The sequence below is a fragment of the Eulemur rufifrons genome, chromosome 1 (assembly GCF_041146395.1).
Source record: "Eulemur rufifrons isolate Redbay chromosome 1, OSU_ERuf_1, whole genome shotgun sequence".
Taxonomy (NCBI): domain Eukaryota; kingdom Metazoa; phylum Chordata; class Mammalia; order Primates; family Lemuridae; genus Eulemur; species Eulemur rufifrons.
In genome coordinates this window covers 31481671-31501452 of record NC_090983.1, presented here as the reverse complement: position 1 = coordinate 31501452, position 19782 = coordinate 31481671, and the positions used below count along the sequence as shown (strand labels likewise).

Below are 19782 nucleotides of genomic sequence, written 5' to 3'. Positions count from 1 at the left end.
ATTTGTCCAATAACTTACTGATGTACACACAGATTATTTTTGACTTTCTTGTATTACAAAGAAATGTTACAATGAACATGCTTTTAATATATATGTGCATTTATGTTGTTCTCTTCTGTAATGTAAATTCTAAAAATTGAATTTGAAATTTTAAGATTGCAGGATATAAATATTATTGATAGTATATCCAAATCTAAATAAACTCTCCAGACTGCAACCCTTCACAGATTTTTAAGGACCATATGACTGTTATATGTACAGAATAAATTTTCCCGCTCTATATTTACAAATCTACTACCTTAGCATAGAAACCTAAATGAATCTAAATATAAAACCTTTAATTTTCCTACATTTATTAATATACTACATAAGAATTTTAAAATGAGTACAATAACAATCAGAATCAGAACATTCTAGTGAGTACCTATTGCTAAAACATTACTTTGGAAGTTATTTTAGAAAGTGATATAATATTAATATCTAACAATTTTTTTCTCTCAATTGCTCTAATACATAGTTTGCATATCTTTTTATTTTTTAGAGACTTGAAATGCCACTGAAGTCTCACATATATTTGGAACTATTTCTGAGCTACTTTTCCCACTGATTCTGTACCATAACTACAACCTTTTAATTACTGAGGTTTTACAATACATTTTAATATATAATGGTACAAGTCATATCCTAATTCTTTTTTTTCTAAAAATATATTTCATCATTATTGCTTACTTCATTCTTCTAACTTTAAACTTCTGTTCATAAGTTTGTTCTCCACACCCCATTCCCAGCAGAATTAAATTTATAAGTTATTTCCAAATTACATCTTCATAATACTGAGTTATCTCATACAGGAACGTAACACTGTTCTTTATTAAAAATCCTCTGTCTTAGTATAAATTTTGTGTTTTCTTCATGCTGGTCAAAACAATTTCCAATTAATTCCTAGATAGTTTGTATTTTTTGCTGTCTTTGTGACTGGATTCTTTTCCATTATGTTTTCTAACTAGCTATTTTTACACACACAAAAATGAAAGCAGAGAGAAAGAAACCATTTTTATTAAACATCAAAATGAGTAAGTTTTTAGATAATTATTTTAAATGCCGAATGGTTTAAATCAAGATTTCTGTTTTAGGAAAAATGTATAAACTAATAAGTCATCTTTTAGTTAACTACGAGGAATTAGAAGATTTTTTTTTAACCTATGCTATTTTATAGAAAAGGCCAAGAAAAAGCAACTACAATTAATCAATATTTTTTCACATTTTCTACAAAGAACATAAAATGCTTTGAAAATAAAAAAGAAACCCAAATATTATTTTTAAAAAGAGGCCGGGTGCGATGGCTCACGTGTATAATCCTAGCACTCTGGGAGGCCAAGGCGGGCAGATCGTTTGAGCTCAGGAGTTCGAGACCAACCTGAGCAAGAGCGAGACCTCGTCTCTGTCAAAAAAATAGAAAGAAATTATCTGGACAACTAAAAATATATAGAAAAAATTAGCCAGGCATGGTGGCGCATGCCTGTAGTCCCAGCTACTCGGGAGGTTTATTTCCTTCCTAGAACTTTGGATTTTATTACTTGTTTATTAGACCTCATTCTTAATCGATTGTCTATCTCTCCCACTGGATTGTAAATTATTGCTCACCACTATGCATCCAAAGCTAACAAGCATACTATGGTATACAGACATATGACAGATACTTAAAATAAGTATCTGTTGAATCAATGAACCACACTGCTTATATGTCCTTGGACAAATCACTTAAACTCTTTGGGCTTTAGTTTCCTACAATGATAAATTATTTTCTATATCTAAAATCCTAAAAATATATTTTAGTACCTTCTTTTGAAAAACAGAATAGTACTCATCACAGAGAAATTCTGTAAACATGTATTTCCTAACTAGGTTCAGTATCTTTTAGTACCTAGAGGAAGCTACAGAGAACAGCTATTAATATATAGCAAATTCCCTATTTATCTAACCAAACATCACAAAATTCTCAAGATCATTTCTTCTACTATATATTACACCCATCCCATCTCCTGATATGTAAAAACTATATTTAAAAACAAGAACTCAAGCTGATATTCCAGCATGCAGCTCAGTTTAGACCCACACTGCCTCACTTCCAGAATATATGAATGTAACAAAGAGGATATCACAGAGAATGATTATCTTTTTGATGACCATGGTAATAGCAAGCCATAACTACAACATAATGAACAAATAACAAACTACTGAAGGTGGTCAAGAACTACTTGCCAGGAAGCAAACTCACAGTACTTGTCCAAGTACAGTAAGTTCTCTAAGTATAACAACATGTATCCTTGGGAAAGTTACTTAATTAATCTGTGGCCTCAAATTCCTCATTTATTAAAATAGAGATAAGGTAAGTACCTATGACAAAGGTTTATTTTAAGGATTAAATCAATTAACACACATAAAGTCTTAGAAAGTGACTGGCACAACATAAGTCCTCAATAAATATTAGCTATTATTATTATAGAAATAATATCAATAAAATTATTTAGTTTTTGAACAATTTGGGAGATATTTTTCCTGTGGAGGTAAAGTACAGAGATTATTCATCCATTCTTTCAATTAATATTTATTGAACACCAATTACATGGTAGGTCCTAAGATGCTAAGGACACAATAGGAAGAAAAACAGTAAGTGCTCTCAAAGATAGCCAATGAAAATGATTGGATAAACAAAGCTATACAATGTATCGAGGTAACATATGACATAGCCAATGATGATTTTGCTGCTGCAAAGTTTGAAACTTAATAACTATAAACATATTTCAAGGTATAAGTCTAGAACTTAACCATTTAAGACAATACTGTTACTATAATTACCAACTTCCCTAAGGAAAAGCCTAGAGCTACACTAATACAGTAGCTACTACTGTCCACATGTGGCTATTTCAATTTCAATTAATTAAAATAAAATAAAAATTAAATACTCAATTCCTTAGTTGCCCTAGCCACATTTCAAGTGCCCAGCAGCTACATGTGGCTAGTATCCCATACTGGACAGTACAGATATAGAACACAGCCATTATCAAAGAAGTTCTATTGGACAACATTGATCTAGATATAGCCAGATAATATAATTATGCTGAGTAAATTCAATAGTTCAATAAATATAAAGTTTAGGTAACAGAAAGGTTTTTTAAAAACACACCTATTAGAGTCCCAGCTACTCAGGAGGCTGAGGTGGGAGGATCACTTAAGACCAGGAGTTTGAGTCCAGCCTGGGCAACATAGAGGAAAGACCCATCTCTTAAAAAAAAAAAAAAATCTATTAAAAGGAAAACACTTTCAAAAATATAATTCAAAGGAAATAATTATGATGTGATTATTTTAGGTAAAATTACTTAATAAATAGAAGCTACCTACCTAAGATTACCAAAAATGCTAACATGTCTAACTATATAGAAAATTTATTCTTTATCCTTTAAAAAGTTAAAGTCTTAATTTTACCTGTCTTAAGATCAGTTTTCTAAAGGAGGAGGTGGCACAGGAATGCAGCAGAGTTCAAGTGTCGAATTCATTTGTTGAGAGTTAAATATTTCCAACTCTATAAAAAATAAAAAATGAAAAACTGAAATATTGAGATAATATTCTGAAAATTGTAATACAAAGAACAGTTTTGTTAAGATATTTATAATGAAACATTTTAAAAAATAATAATGGATCCAAAAAATGTCTATAATAATTAGTATACTGTGTACCTTTATCAAAGATAAGAAAAAAGCATTATTTTAGAGACAGAAAGTCTAAATTTTAGTTTCAAATTTGCCATTAATTATCTGTAAGGCCTTGAGCAGTTTACTTAATTATCTGGAGCCTCACTTGAATAATCTATAAAATTAAGTCTCTTTCAGACAAAATTCTATGACTCTAACTTTTGAAACATGTTACAATGATTTCTCTCATACACACACACACACACACACACACACACACACAAAATAATTTTTCAAATGCTCTCATTAAAGTCTTGATACCTTCATGTGAAAATGAGTTTCACCTAACTTAAAAATTGATCATTTTTTAAAAACAACACAGAAAGTGCTATTACTTGAATTCTGACATAAAAACATATTAAAGGTTTTTTGATCAGAGAGAAAATTTTCAAACTGCTAAAAATAAAGACTTTCTACCTCTTTGGTTCAAAACTGTACCACAATTTTAACATCTAAAACACTAAAAGAATTAACATTTTAATATATGTTCCTTAACAAAATGTACTTACTTAAATACAAAGAATGCTGCAATTAAATTCTCTTGGAATTAAATCCCATTATTTCTGTAAAGCTTCCAATATTTTTTAAACTGAAGATGTTTCAGGACCTCCTACTCCAACCATAGTAGCTGACTTTGCATCTCGTATACATTGGGCTTTCACATGAGATTTTTATTTTATGAGAAGAGTCTGCAGTGGCAAAAAAAAACTTGAAAAGGACTAAAAGAATACCTCTGGAAAGATATACAAGAGACTGGTAGCACTCTAGGAAGGGGCACTTGATATCAAGGAAATGGGGGTGGGAATGAGCCTTTCTTTTTATAGCTGTTGAATTTTAAACTACCAAGACAATCACCAGATTTTGAAGCAGTATAGGTAGGCAGACTAGAGAACTATACGGGGAACCTCTGCAGAGACAGGTCTCCCACAATCTTTCAGGGCTAGGGAGACAAATACAAGGTTCTCAATTAAAAAAGCAAAAACAAAAAACAGGGCAAATAATAGAAAAACTGGGTTTTATCAAACTTTAACATAACTCTAAAATGGCTCAATCCCTGACTGGCTGGAGATAATTAGCCCCTTACCCACAACAGAGAAAAATGTGAATCCTCTTGGAAAGATAACACTGTCTGGAGCTTCTATAGTTCTTTCATAAACAAAGTCTGGCACACAATAAAAATTTAGTAAATATGCAAAGGAACAAGAAAATATGACCAATAATTAAGAGAAAACTAGATGAGAGACTCAGATCCACAGATGACTTAATAATGGAGTTAACACACAAAGACAATTAAAGTAATTCTGACTAATGGTAAATAGAGGGAAAAATGAACAAAACTGAAGATGGAAAATTTAACCAACAAATTAGGATCTACAAAAAAATTCAATGAGCATTCTAGAATTGAAAAATACAATATATGAAATTAAGAACTCAATATTGGTTTTATGGCAAACTGGACACAGCAGAATATAGGATTAGTGACCTAGAAGACAAGTCAATAAAAAATACCTAAACTGAAGCATAAAGAGAAAAGAGTAGAAGGGGAAAGGGAAGACAGGTAAAGAAAGAGGAAGAGAAGTTTAACAGTTTAAGAGAAATGTAGGACATGCTCACAATGTCTATTATATGTGTAACAGAAGTCCCAGACAAGAGGAGAAAAATATAAATGCAATATTCAATAAAAAAATAACTTGGAGTTTTCCAAATCTGATGAAAGAAATCAATTCAGAGATTGAAGATGCTCTGCCAACTCCAAGCAGGATATATGCAAAGGAAATTATACCTAGGACACCTAGGATATCATAATCAAACTATAGAAGGAAGGGAGGAAAAGGGAGAGAGAAGAAAAATCACAAAAGCAGTTATGACCTTCAAAGAAACAATATGACTGACAGATTTCTCAACAGAAACAATAAAAGCCAGAATACAAAAGAATGATATCATTAATGGGCAAAAAAGAAAATAACTGCCAATCTAGAATACTATACCCAGAAAAAAACATCCTCAAAAATGAAGGTGAAGCCCAGCCAAGATGGATCACACCTGTAATCTCAGCATTTTGGGAGGGTGAGGCAGGAGGATCCCTGGAGCCCAGGGGTTCAAGACCAGCCTGAGCAACATAGTGGGATCCAGTCTCTACAAAAAAATTTAAAAATTAGCCAGGTGTGGTGGTGTGTGCCTATACTCGGGAAGCTGAAGCAGGAGGCTTGCTGAGTCCAAGAGTTCGAGGTTGCAGTGAGCTATGATGACACACCACTGTACTCTAGCCCAGGCAACAAAGCAAGACCCTGACTCAAAAAAAATTAAAGTGAAATAAAAATGTTTCAAACAAATAAACAATGATAAAAAAATGAGAGTCAGGCACGGTGGCTCATGTCTGTAATCCTAGCACTCTGGGAGGCCGAGGCAGGTGGATCGTTTGAGCTCAGGAGTTCGACACCAGCCTGAGCAAGAGCGAGTCCCCGTCTCTACTAAAAAAAAGATAAAGAAATTAGCTGGACAACCTAAAATATATAGAAAAAATTAGCCGGGCATGGTGGCACATGCCTATAGTCCCAGCTACTCAGGAGGCTGAGGCAGAAGGATCGCTTGAGCCCAGGAGTTTGAGGTTGCTGTGAGCTAGGCTGATGCCACGGCACTCTAGCCTGGGCAACAGAGTGAGACTTTGTCTCAAAAAAAAAAAAAAAAAAAGAAGAAGAAATTTCTCAGCAGCAAGCCTGTATTAAAAGAAAATTAAAGGGAGTTATTCAGGCATAAAATAATTATCCTAGATTATAAAAATGGAAACATAGGAAGGAATAAACATTATCAGATAGGGTAAATAATGTAAGGAAATAAGTTGTCATAGTTCAAAACAATAACTGAAATGTTGTGTAAGGTTTAAAGGCTCTAAGATTTTTAGCAATTGTGTGATAGTAGTCAAAGTAATAATCTCTATTATACTGTAATAAGTTAAAGAATGTTGTAATTTTTAGGATAACCATTAAAACAAAATTATATATATATATATACACAAGTTAGAGAAAAAATGTAATATTTAATCTAAAAGCAGTCAAGAAAGAAGAAAAACGAAAAAAACAGATGGGATGAAGACCAAACAATAAGATTATACATATAAACCCAACTATATTAATAATTATATTATAGTATATGGATAAAATACTTCAAGTAAAAGACTAAGTTTGTCAGACTGGATTAAATGAAGAACAATAGTCTTTAAAAGGGATACACTTTACATATATACATAGAAAGATTAAAAGTAGACAATGGAAAAAAATATACCATGCGACACTAACCAAAAGAAAACTGATGTACTCTGCTAATTTCAGAGAAAGATTTAGAATTTATGGCAAGAATCATTATTACAGATAAAAGGAATATTATGTAATGATAAAGGTATCAATCTAATGGGAAGATATTGCAATCATAAACTTGTATGTACCTAACAGTAATCTCAAAATACACCAAGCAAAAATTTGCAGAATTAAAAGGAGAAACAGACAAAGCCACAATCATAGTTGAAGACTCACACTTTTCTCAGTAGCTGATAGAAAAAGCAACCAAACTCAGTAAGATCTGAACAGGGCAATTAACAAATGACCAACACAGACACTGTACCCAGCAACGACAAAATTCTCATTATTTTCAAGGGTACAAGGAACACTTATCAAAACTGACTGCATACTGGGCCACATGGAAAGTTTCAAAAAAGATGATGGCATGCAGAGTATGTTCTCTAACCACAACAAAAGCTAGAAATCATTAAAAACAACAATAATAATAAATAAAAACCTAGAAAAACACTATTACCTAGAAATTTAAAATTATATATCTAAATAACCTATAGGTCAAAGAATAAATCAAAACAGAAATTAGAAAATATGTTGAACTGAATACTAAGATACAACATATCAAAACTTGTGGGATGCAACTACAGCCTTAATTGCATATGCAGGCAGTCCTCACTTTGAACGTGCAAAGCAAAGACATAGTTCCTATATTCATGAATTTCAGTTAACCTGGTAGCTTGCAAACCTAAGACTGTCTTATTAGCAAAGAGGAAAGGGTACAAAACATAAATGGTTCAAGCTCTATCTCAAGAAGCTAGACAGAATAGTAAATGAATGAAGTAAGAAACAAGCACACAATAGAGAAAAATCAGCAAAGCCAAAAGTTAGCTGTTTGAAAAGATTAATAAAATTGACAAACTCCTAGTAATACTGAATAAGGAAAAAGACACAAATTATGACAATTTTTACACATCAGAAAGATAACATGCCCTGGAAGATTCATTGCAAATAGGAAGACACCACGACATGCAGTCATCAGACTGACCAAAATATCCACTAAAGAGGCCCTTCTTCGAGCTGTAAGGCAAAAGAAACAAGTAACATACAAAGGAAAGCCCATCCGAATAACGTCAGATTTCTCAACTAAAACCTTACAAGCAAGAAGAGACTGGGGCCCCATTCTCACTCTTCTGAAACAGAATAATGCCCAGCCTAGAATCTTGTGCCCAGCAAAGTCAAGTTTTTTTATATGAAAGAGAAATGAAGGCATTCTCAGATAAACAAAGACTGAGGGAATTCACCAAGACAAGACCAGCCCTCCAAGAAGTACCCAAAACAGTTGCAGATGGACCAGCACGAGAAACACTCACGAATGTAAAACTACTCAAAAGCTAAAGATCAAAGGCCAGATACCACAATGGCTCAAGAGAGAAAACATAGCAATGAAGTGCTACCCAACAGGATGAACAGAAATCTGCCCCACCTATCAGTTCTCTCAATAAATGTGAATGGCTTGAACTCCCACTCAAGAGACATAGGCTGGAGCAATGGATAAAAAAATATAAGCCAAGTATCTGCTATCTCCAGGAAACTCATCTAACCTGTAAAGATGCATTTAGACTGAAAATAAAGGGGTAGAAATCGACATTTCAAGCAAACGGAAGCCAAAAGAAGGCAGGCGTGGTGGTTTTAATTTCAGATAACTTACTTTTTAAATCAACAAAAGTAATGAAAGACAAAGATGGTCACTATATAATGGTGAAGGGTACAGTTCAACAAGAAGACATAATAATACTTAATATGTATGCACCCAACTTAGGTGCACCCAGATTCATAAAGCAAACCCTACTTGATCTAAACCAAATGATAAACAGCAACACCAATAATATCTAGAGACTTCAACACCCTGCTGACAGCACAGGTCAGATCCTCCAAACAGAAAATAAACAAGGAAATAATGGACTTAAACAGAACGCTAGAACAAATGGGCCTGACTGACATTCACAGGACATTCTATCCAAAATCCACTGAATATACATTCTTCTCATGAGCTCATGGGACATTCTCTAAGATTGACCATATCCTAGGACACAAAGCATGTCTTAAAAAATTTTAAAAAATAGAAATTACACCATGCATCTTCTCAGATCACAGTGGAATAAAAGTAGAAATCAATCCTAACAGAAATTCTCATTTCTACTCAAAGTCGTGGAAGCTAAACAACCTTCTCCTGAACAATTATTTTATAAACGAGGAAATCAAGACGGAAATCAAAAGATTCTTTGAACTAAATGACAAAGGAGACACAAGTTATCAAAAGCTGTGGGACACAAGCTAAAGCAGTCCTGAGAGGAAAGTTTATTTCCATAAATGCCTATATCCAAAAAACAGAAAATTTACAAATAGACAACCTAATGAACAGACTCAAAGAGCTAGAGAAAGAAGAACAGACCGACCCCAAACCCAGCAGGAGTGAAATTAATAAGATCAAATCAGAACTAAATGAAATGGACAACAGGAAAACTATACGGAAGATTAATAAAACAAAAAGTTGGTTCTTTGAAAAGATAAACAAAATTGACATGCCTTTGGCTAGATTAACTAACAGCAGAAAAGAAAAATCTCTAATAAGCTCCATCAGGAACATGAAAGGAGAAATTACAAATGACACCATGGAGATACAAGATATCATCTATGAATTCTACAAAAACCTTTATGCACACAAACTGGAAAATGTGGAGGAAATGGACAAATTTTTAGAAACACACAGCCTCCCTAGTCTCAACCAGGAAGAAACAGAATTCCTGAACAGAACAATATCAAGAACTGAAATCTATACAGCAATAAAAAACCTTCCCAAAAAGAAAAGCCCCAGACCAGATGGTTTCACACCTGAATTTTACCACACCTACAAAGAACCGGTGCCTATCCTACGAAAGTTATTCCACAACATCGAGAAGGACGAAATCCTCCCCAAAACATTTTTATGAAGCCAACATAACCCTGATACCAAAACCAGGAAAGGACATAAAAAAGGAAAACTACAGACCAATATCCCTTATGAATATAGATGCAAAAATTCTCAATAAAATCCTAGCAAATAGAATCCAGGTGCTTATCAAGAAAATAATCCATCACGACCAAATGGGCTTCATCCCAGAGATGCAGGGATGGTTCAACATGTACAAATCTATAAATGTAATTCATCACATAAAAACAAGCAAAAACAAAGAGTACATGATCCTCTCAATAGACGCAGAAAAAGCATTTGACAAAATTCAACACCCTTTTATGATAAAAACGCTTAACAAAATAGGCATAGATGGGGCCTACCTAAAATTGATACAGGCCATATATGACAAACCCACAGCCAACATCATCCTCAATTGGGAAAAACTGAAAGCATTCCCACTTAGAACTGGAACCAGACAAGGTTGCCCACAGTCCCCGTTGCTATTCAACATAGTGCTGGAAGTCCTTGTGAGAGCAATCAGGCAAGAAAGCAGAATCAAGGGTGTCCAAATGGGGAAAGAAGAGATCAAAATCTCACTCTTTGCTGATGATATGATATTATATCTAGAAAACCCCACGGATTCAACCAAGAGACTCCTGAAATTGATAAATGAATTCTGTAAAGTCTCAGTATACAAAATCAATACACACAAATCAGAGGCATTCATATATGCCAATAACAGTCAAACCGAGAACCAAATCACTGGGCAAAATGACCATATTCTGGGTGATAAAAAATGAGCATGTCTTAAATACAATTTACTCTCATTTAGTGATAGGAAGGCCAGGCAGAAGAAGGAATCCACTTCAGATCCTTGTATTCTAAGTAAATTAAATAAAAACATTTTCTCCATAAAAAGTAGTATCCAATTCAGAAGAACCTATAAATATGTCGTGTATATAGTATGTTTAGGTTATGTAGGCACAGAATTAATCAAAGTATAAAAATAAATTCTAAGAAAATATGTTGAATTTTAGAATAAAATTTTCAAATAATAAATGTTTAAAGAAGTTAGTATTTAAACAGTTGAGTCAAGGAAGGCAGTATCTGTATTTGGTGGCATTTTTAACCTCTAAAAGAATTCCCTTCCTTAACTAGATAACTGACACAGTTCAGGACAACCTCTTCCTAAAGCCAAAAGTATTTGAGTTAACGATGGCATTTTTTTTTCATTTTTCCCCAAATTTTTTTATTGTGGTAAAATACACATAACATATAATTTACCATCTTAAACATTTTAAGTGTATAGTTCAGTGGTATTAAATATATTCATAATGTTGTGCAACCATCACCATCATCCATCTGTGTAACTATTTTTATCTTGTAAAACTGAAAGTCTTGTGAATGTTGATCAAATTAGGTCATTCTTGTCATACTCTACTAAAACAGAGTCGAGAAGCCAAAGGGAAAACGCACTCAGCATACAAAACATTGCTCCAAGAATGTAATTCTCTGCCAGCCTGACTGCTGAAACTGCTTGTTGTAACTTGAAACCAATTTTATCTGTAGCTTCTGTGATAATGTAACAGAAGGGAGGCTTAGCATGACTAGCTCCATTTTGCTTCTGAATCACTGCAGTAATATCCTTTAGGATAAAAGCTTCTGCTTAGCTCTGCACTTAGGCCAGCTATTAAGAATTATAGGAAGAATTTAGTTTGTAGTTCAACTCTAGAAGAAAGATCACAACTGTCCCTTTCCCAAAAATAACTCCTAGAGAGATAAGTACACACACAAGTAACAATGCTACGTTAAAGATTCATAGGAACATCATGACCTGACCTAGTCATCCAAAATTTTTTTTTCTTTTCTCTTTCAGCATATTGTGGGGGTACAAATAGGTTCCGTATATTGCCCTTGCTCCACCCCAGTCAGAGCTCCAAGTGTGTCCATCCCCCTGACGGTGAGCACTGCACCTATTAGGTGTGTATATACCTATCCCCTCCTCCCCGCTCCCATCTGCCCAACACCTAATGAATGTTATTACTATATGTGCACTTAAGTGTTGATCAGTTAAAACCAATTTGATGGTGAGTACATGTGGTGCTTGTTTTTCCATTCTTGGGATACTTCACTTAGTAGAATGGGTTCCAGCTCTATCCAGGAAAATACAAGAGGTGCTATATCCCCATTGTTTCTTATAGCTGAATAGTACTCCATGGTATTCATATACCACATTTTATTAATCCACTCATGTATTGATGGGCACTTGGGTTGTTTCTACATCTTTGCAATTGTGAATTGTGCTGCTATATACATTCTAGTGCAGATGTCTTTTTTATAGCATGTCTTTTGTTCTTTTGGGTAGATGCTCAGTAATGGGATTTCTGGATCAAATGGTAGTTCTACTTGTATCTCTTTGAGGTATCTCCATATTGCTTTCCACAGAGGTTGTACTAGTTTGCAGTCCCACCAGCAGTGTATGAGTGTTCCTATCTCTCCGTAACCATGCCAACATTTATTGTTTTGGGGTTTTTTGATAAAGGCCATTCTCATTGGAGATAAGTGATATCTCATTGTGGTTTTGATTTGCATTTCCCTGATGATTACAGATGTTGAGCATTTTTTTCATATGTTTGTTAGCCATTAGTCTATCTTCTTCTGAAAAGTTTCTGCTCATGTCCTTTGCCCACTTTTTGATAGGGTTGTTTGATTTTTTCTTGCTCATTTTTCTGAGTTCTATATAGATTCTAGTTATCAACAACCCTTTATCGGATGTGTAACATATGAATATTTTCTCCCATTCTGTGGGTTGTCTGTTTGCTCTCGTGACTGTTTCTTTGGCTGTGCAGAAGCTTTTTAATTTGATCAGGTCCCATTTATTTATTTTTGTTGTTGCTATGATTGCCTTTGGGGTCTTCTTCATAAATTCTTTGCCTAGGCCAATGTCTATAAGAGTTTTTCCAACATTTTCTTCTAGAATTCTTACAGTTTCACGCCTTAGGTTTAAAAGTCATCCAAAATTAACTGACCAAGAACAAAGAAGTTTCAAAACCAGCTTGGACCTTCACTTAGGCCCAGATGTCTGCAATCCTCAGTTACCTCTTGCAATCCCCCACCTCTTCCCCTTTCCCTTAACATAAAAAGGGGCCTAAAGTTCATACTAACTTAAGATGGTTCTTAAGGACACTACTCCGCCATCTTCTTGGTTCACTGGCTTTCCAAATACAAGTTGCTTTCCTTACCCCAAAACCTTGTCTCTCAAATTACTGGCTGTCACGTGGTGAGCAGTACAAACCTGGACTCCTTTACAATAACTTGATACAACTCCAGGACTAATTTTGCCCACAGCTGTAGTTCCTCAAACCCTTACTAGTGCCAATAAACTTTCTCAAAGAGCAATGCATAACATTTCTCCTTTTTTATAAAACCTCTAACCTCTTTGTTCCTCAGACATACCAAAGACCACCTGGTGTGCATGTTTGCCTCAAATTGTAATTCTTTCTTCCCAAATAAAATATTAAATTTAGATATTCATCTCTACATTTTTATTTTGATTTTCACACTCTATACCCATTAAACAATAATTCCCCATTTCCCTCTATATAGAGCCCCTGGAAGCCACCATTCTATTGTCTGTCTCTATGAACCTCATATAAGTGGAATCATGTAGTATTTGTCTTTTTGTGACTGGCCTATTTCACTTAGCATAATGTCCTCAAGGTGCATCCACATTATAGCATATTGAAGAATTTCCTTCCTTTATGAAACTGAGTAATATTCCATTGTATGTATATACAGTCAGCCCTCTGTATTCACAGGTTCTGCATCTGCAGATTCAACCAACCACAGACCAAAAATATTTGAAAACACAAAACCAATAAAAAATAACAATAAAAAATATAAAATTTTAAAAATACAGTATAATGACTATTTATATAGCATTTATACTGTATTAGGTATTATAAGTAATCTAGAGATTATTTAAAGTATAGGGGAGAACATATATATATGTAAGTTATACGTAAATACTATGCTATTTAATATAAGGGATTTGAGCATCTACAGATTTGGGGTTCCTGGATCCAATCCTCTGTGGATACGGGGGACAACTGTATTATATTTTATTAATCCACGCATCTGTTGATGGATACTTGCTTCCATGTTTTAGCTACTGTGAATGATGCTGCTATGAATATGGGTATACAAATATTTCTCTGATACTCTGTTCTCAATTCTTCTCGGTATATATGAATGGTATCTTTTTATTAGTGGTTTCTTGGTATCTTCTAATGAATTATATCATTTTTAACTATAATCCAGAATTATATTTATAAAAAGAAAAAGCAGAAAACTGAATAGAGGGGGATACAGCAGGGTATCTAAGTGCCTAAATATTTCTTCCTTTCTTCTCATCATGACCATTTTATTACTTCTTGAATAATGCTAGAAAAGTCCTGATGTACTGTTTCTAATTTTAAATATAATTAAACATAAAAAATAAAAATTAATTAAGTGTATATAAAAGAGCTCATCTTTAAAAGAGACTTACAAATTAAGAAAATAGCTAATAAAATCAATCTCTTTGTATTGTATTGTGCTTTTTGCTTTTTAATGAACTCCTTCCCTACACAAAGGTTAGAAACATACTCACTATATTTTTTCCTTGAATATTTTGTATTAGTATAGGTCTTATTAGCTAATACTTATGTAACATTTACTATATGTCAGCACTATTCTAAGCATTTTACATAATTCATTTACTACTTACAACCCTATACAGTAGGTACTGTATTATTCCCATTTTATAGATGAAGAAACAGGCATTAAAAGGTTAAATCATTTGCCCAAGGTCACACAGCTAGTAAGTGGTAAAGCCAAGTCTCTGTCAAGCTACACTATAAGAATTTTGAACATCTCACTAACCCACAGGATATTACATTTGTTCTTTATACTGACAACATCATGTAGATTTCACCTGGTGGTCTGTACCTTGGTAAAGATACAAGCATGCCAGGGGATAGAAAAATAGCAAGAAAACTTAGGAGGCTGCCACCTCAATGACATCTCTAGGGGTCCAGCAGTCTAGAGTATGCCCACTCTTCAAAATGAAGGACAAGTTGCCACAGCTCAGCTAGCCACCACTACTGAGAAATAAGCACAGTGTTTTGTGAGCCTCTTTAAATTCTAGAAATAACATAAACCATTTTAGTGTGCTGCTCTGCCCCCTATCCTGAATAACCCATAAAGCTACCAGTTTTAAACGGGGCCTAGGACATGAGAAGGTAACAGGTAAAGGAGGCAGTGCAAGGTACTGTGTCATTTGGACCTTGAGATCTAGAAATCTCAATGATGTTCAAAGTGTCTGTGGTAGATGATAAGGTAGCTATATAAAGCTACTAGGAGGCCCTAATAGGAGAATCACAACATAGACGACTAGGCATAGAAGTTCACATAAAGCAGGGTTTCTCAACCTTGGCACTATTGGCCTTTTGGTCACTTGTGACATTGTGAGAGGCTGTCCTATGCCTGATAGGATGTTTAGCAGCATTCCTGGACTCTACCCACTAGATGCCAGTAGAATTTCCCCTGAATTGTGACAAACAAAATGTCTCCAAACATTGCCAAGTGTCCCTTGGAGGAGAAAACTGCCCCCAGATGAGAACCACTGCTTTATAACAGACCTGTGCCCTCTTCTGCAGATTCTCCTCTTCAGAAACTGCTACCAGTAGTTTTGAGCCCCAGTAGAGATGGGTCATAAAAGTGACCACGTGACCTGGCATACCCTCAACAACTGAGTGTTCTGACCCACCAAGCCAAAAAGCTGAATGTACTAGCAGGATTCCATCATTAAGTGGAAGTGATATTGTGTGTCAGACACTAGTTTTTCCTCTCCTTCAGGGCATACTGGAGGACTGTACTTTTCTATTCTAAGTCAGATGTGACTTCATGACTTGCTTTGACCAAAGAGCAGAAATGATTTCCACAGAAACATTTAATTACCAGTATGCAATTCTCCAGCCTGTTCTTCGCTTGCCACTATTAAAACAGAAGCAGAGATAAATATAGAGATGCAATGCTGACCCATCATATGATGAACAGCTGCCTGGAATCACCCAGACTTGCAGCAGTTTTACATGAGAATAAATAAATCTTCTTTTTTAAAATTTTAAGCCATTATTTGAGGACTGGTTGCTACCACTATGTAACCAGCTAATCCTGATTACAGTGATTATAATATACAATAAGTTTACAGCAGGCCTCCAAAGTACAAATAAACTAAAAGAACAAATAGTTCAGACACTCCTGACACTTACTTCTACTAATCAACTCTCCCTTAATCTATCGCCTTGTAAAGTTCTCTATGACCAAACGAAGGAAGAAAAAAAATTTAGGCCCGGTTACACATGGTTCCATATAATATGCTGGCAATCCCCCTACACAGAAGCGGCCCTCCAGGACAGGAGAAAAGGAAAATCCTCCCAGTAGGCAGGGCTTCAAGCAATATACCTGGTTGTTCATTATGCCTGAAGAGAGAAAACCAGAGGTACAATCTATGATTTGGGTAAATGGCCTTTGTCACCAGTACTTACTCAATAGGCTCATGAATATAAAGGCCCTGTCAGCAGCTCAACACAGACTTGCCCCCAGCAATGTTGATCTATAATTCCATGATATGTTAGGCTGTCTCACACCTCACTCATTTTCTTATGCTACCCTCCTCTCTGGAATGCCTTTCAACTACCCTCTGTCCTAACTACCCTACTGTTCTTTCAACACTCAGATCCACAGTTGCCTCCTCTATAAAGCCTTTCCATGGTATACAACCCTGTATCAACTCAAAGCCCTCTCTTTCCACCCATCCCCACAAGTTCATAACCTAGGGTCTATAGGCCCCCAGGAATCTATAATAGAATTCATAAACTTTGATGAGAAGAATACTATTCCTTTTAGCAATTTCTAAAATTTATCATTTCATTAGATTATGAATGCAGGCAAAACAACCATAGTATTTTCTGTGATTTGGTCACCAATAGATATCACAGGTGTTTTTATACCAAATTACATTTGTCACAGATATTAAAATATCATGTATGCTTATCACTACTTCATGCCACTTTTCCTTGGTCAGAGAGATTCTGCCCCATCCTAGACAGAAATGTTTCCAAACTAATCTGTCCAGATATACAGCTAAACATTTTTTGGGGGAGGGGTGTTTCTGTGGGGGTGTTTTTGGATAATATTAACATTTAAAATCTGTAGACTGAGTAAAATAGATTGCCCTTCCTAATGTGGGTGGGCCTCACATAATCAGTTGAAGGCCTGAACAGAACAAAAAGGCTACTCCTCCCTCAAATAAGAGAAAGTTCCTCCTAACTGCCTTCAAACTAGGACATCTGCATTTTCCTGCCTCCAGACTCAACTGAAACATCAGCTCTTCCTGGGTCTGAAGCTTGCTGGCCTTGGAGTGGAACTGTATCATCTGGTTTTCAGGCCTTCAGACTCTGACTGGAACTCCACCATCAGCACTCCTGGGTCTTCAGCTTGCCCACCACCCTGTAGACCTTAGGACTTGTCAGCCTTCTTAACTGTGTAGCCAATTCTTTATACTAAACCTTATTTTAAAAATCACACGGCCAGGCGCGGTGGCTCACGCCTGTAATCCTAGCACTCTGGGAGGCCGAGGCGGGTGGATTGCTCGAGGTCAGCAGTTCGAGACCAGCCTGAGCAAGAGCGAGACCCCGTCTCTACTAAAAATAGAAAGAAATTATCTGGCCAGCTAAAAATATATACAGAAAAAATTAGCTGGGCATGGTGGCGCGTGCCTGTAGTCCCAGCTACTCTGGAGGCTGAGGCAGTAGGATCGCTTAAGCCCAGGAGTTTGAGGTTGCTGTGAGCTAGGCTAACGCCACGGCACTCACTCTAGCCTGGGCAATGAAGCGAGACTCTGTCTCAAAAAAAAAAAAAAAAAATCATCACACACATACACTATTGATTCTATTTCTCTGGAGAACCCTGAGAAAAACAGTTCCCAACTCTGAAACCTGAGGATGGGCAGAATCCATCTCTCTCTCTCTCTTTTTTTTTTTTTTTTTGAGACAGAGTCTTGTTCTGTTGCCCAGACTAGAGTGCCATGGTGTCTGCCTAACTCACAGCAACCTCAAACTCCTGGGCTCAAGCGATCCTCCTGCCTCAGCCTCCCAAGTAGCTGGGACTACAGGCAAGCACCACCATGCCTAGCTAATTTTTTCTATTTTTAGTAGAGATGGGGTCTTGCTCTTGTTCAGGCTGGTCTGAAACTCCTCAGCTCAAGCAATCCTCCCAACTTGGTCCCCCAGAATTCTAGGATTACAGGCGTGAGCCACCACGCCCAGCCCAGAATCCATCTCTCGTACCTCTTAGAATAGGAACCCAAGTTATAAATGGGAATGCCTAGCCATTATATCAGGAATTCTGTCACCATACCCTCTTCAGTAGAACATGGACATATAAGTGAGATTGGTTGCTAGACAGACACCCAATCAGAGAACAACTGTCAATCTCTCTTCTTAATGGTACATAAAACAGAGAGTGACTCTTTTAGGACTTGTCTTAGCTTTGGGAAAGGAAAAAAAAAAAACCCTTCCCTTCTCCTCAGGGAACAGAGAATAGGTGATTTCTTTCCATTAACACTGCCCTTCTAAAGAGGTCAGCTCCCCTTCTCCCTCTGAAGCCACTTATATAATAAATTAATGGGATAGATAGAGTCATAGAGGTAGCTAGTCTCAACAGTCCACAGTATTTAATACCATCTGTTCTCAGAAACATGTGCAGGTTTATTAGTCCTATTATTAAACTATAACTTCTCTATGGCAGGGAGTATGTCTCAGTTGTGTTTGCATTTCCAGTTCTTAGCAGGACCTAGTACACAGCAGTTAATTCATATCTATTGAATGAAGAGCTTAATAGAAACAACTGGGCAGTCAGCAGAAGATACAGTAGAGAAGATAAAGAATGAGTATGGCAAAGATTACAAGTTCCCATCCAATATAGATCCTTACCCCACCCCACTGATCTAGTCTGTATGCTCAGCTAAAAGCCATTTCTGAACCTTACTTGCAGCTAAGTATAGCCAAATGACTAAGTAAATGAGATCAGAGGAAGTACGATGTAATGAATTCTAGAGAAGTTTCTTAAAAGATGAGAGGAGTGCCCCTTTTGTCTGTGCCTTTCTTCCTCCTTCCTTCTGCCTAGAACATGGATGTGATGGCTGCAGGTCCAGCAATCATTAGGTGATCTTGAGAATAGAAACAACATACTAAGGATAGCAAACGAAAAAGAGAAGAGGCCTGAGTCCTTGACAACTCTGTGGAGTTGCCATATAGGCCCTAGACTGTCTACCTCTGATTTCTTTATTTTTTTTTACAAGACAAAGAAATGAACTATTATCTTGTTTAAGCAATGTTACTTCTTGTCTCTCTTTCTAGCAGACAAACACAATTCCTAACTGATAAGACAAAAAAGGGAGTTAGCAACAAATCTGCAGTCTGAGACACCAATAGCCATTTCAGCTATGCCTCAATTTAATGTTGATAAAGTGTAAGGTATTTCTACTGAAGTGGAGGGATAGAACAGGAAGCAAGACTAAATAAAGAGCCTCTACTCTTTGAATGCACACCATCATTATAATTCAGCTGGTCGGACGGTTACAGTACTTTAGTATACTGACAAATTTCATAATATAGTACTGTAATTTCTTGCCAACATTTCATAGTTATGTTCTAAAAAAGTAATGTGGCTTGTAAAACTG

At 35.7% G+C, this 19782-nt stretch overlaps 1 protein-coding gene across 1 annotated transcript in view; it reads right to left on the bottom strand.

The window, feature by feature from the left end:
* Positions 1 to 19782, bottom strand: part of HYCC2 (hyccin PI4KA lipid kinase complex subunit 2) — a 63299-nt gene that overhangs the window by 34058 nt on the left and 9459 nt on the right. The window contains exon 3 of the mRNA XM_069487220.1: positions 3487 to 3583. The gene's annotated coding sequence lies outside the window, so the exon portion shown is untranslated. The remainder of the gene's footprint in view (positions 1 to 3486; positions 3584 to 19782) is intronic.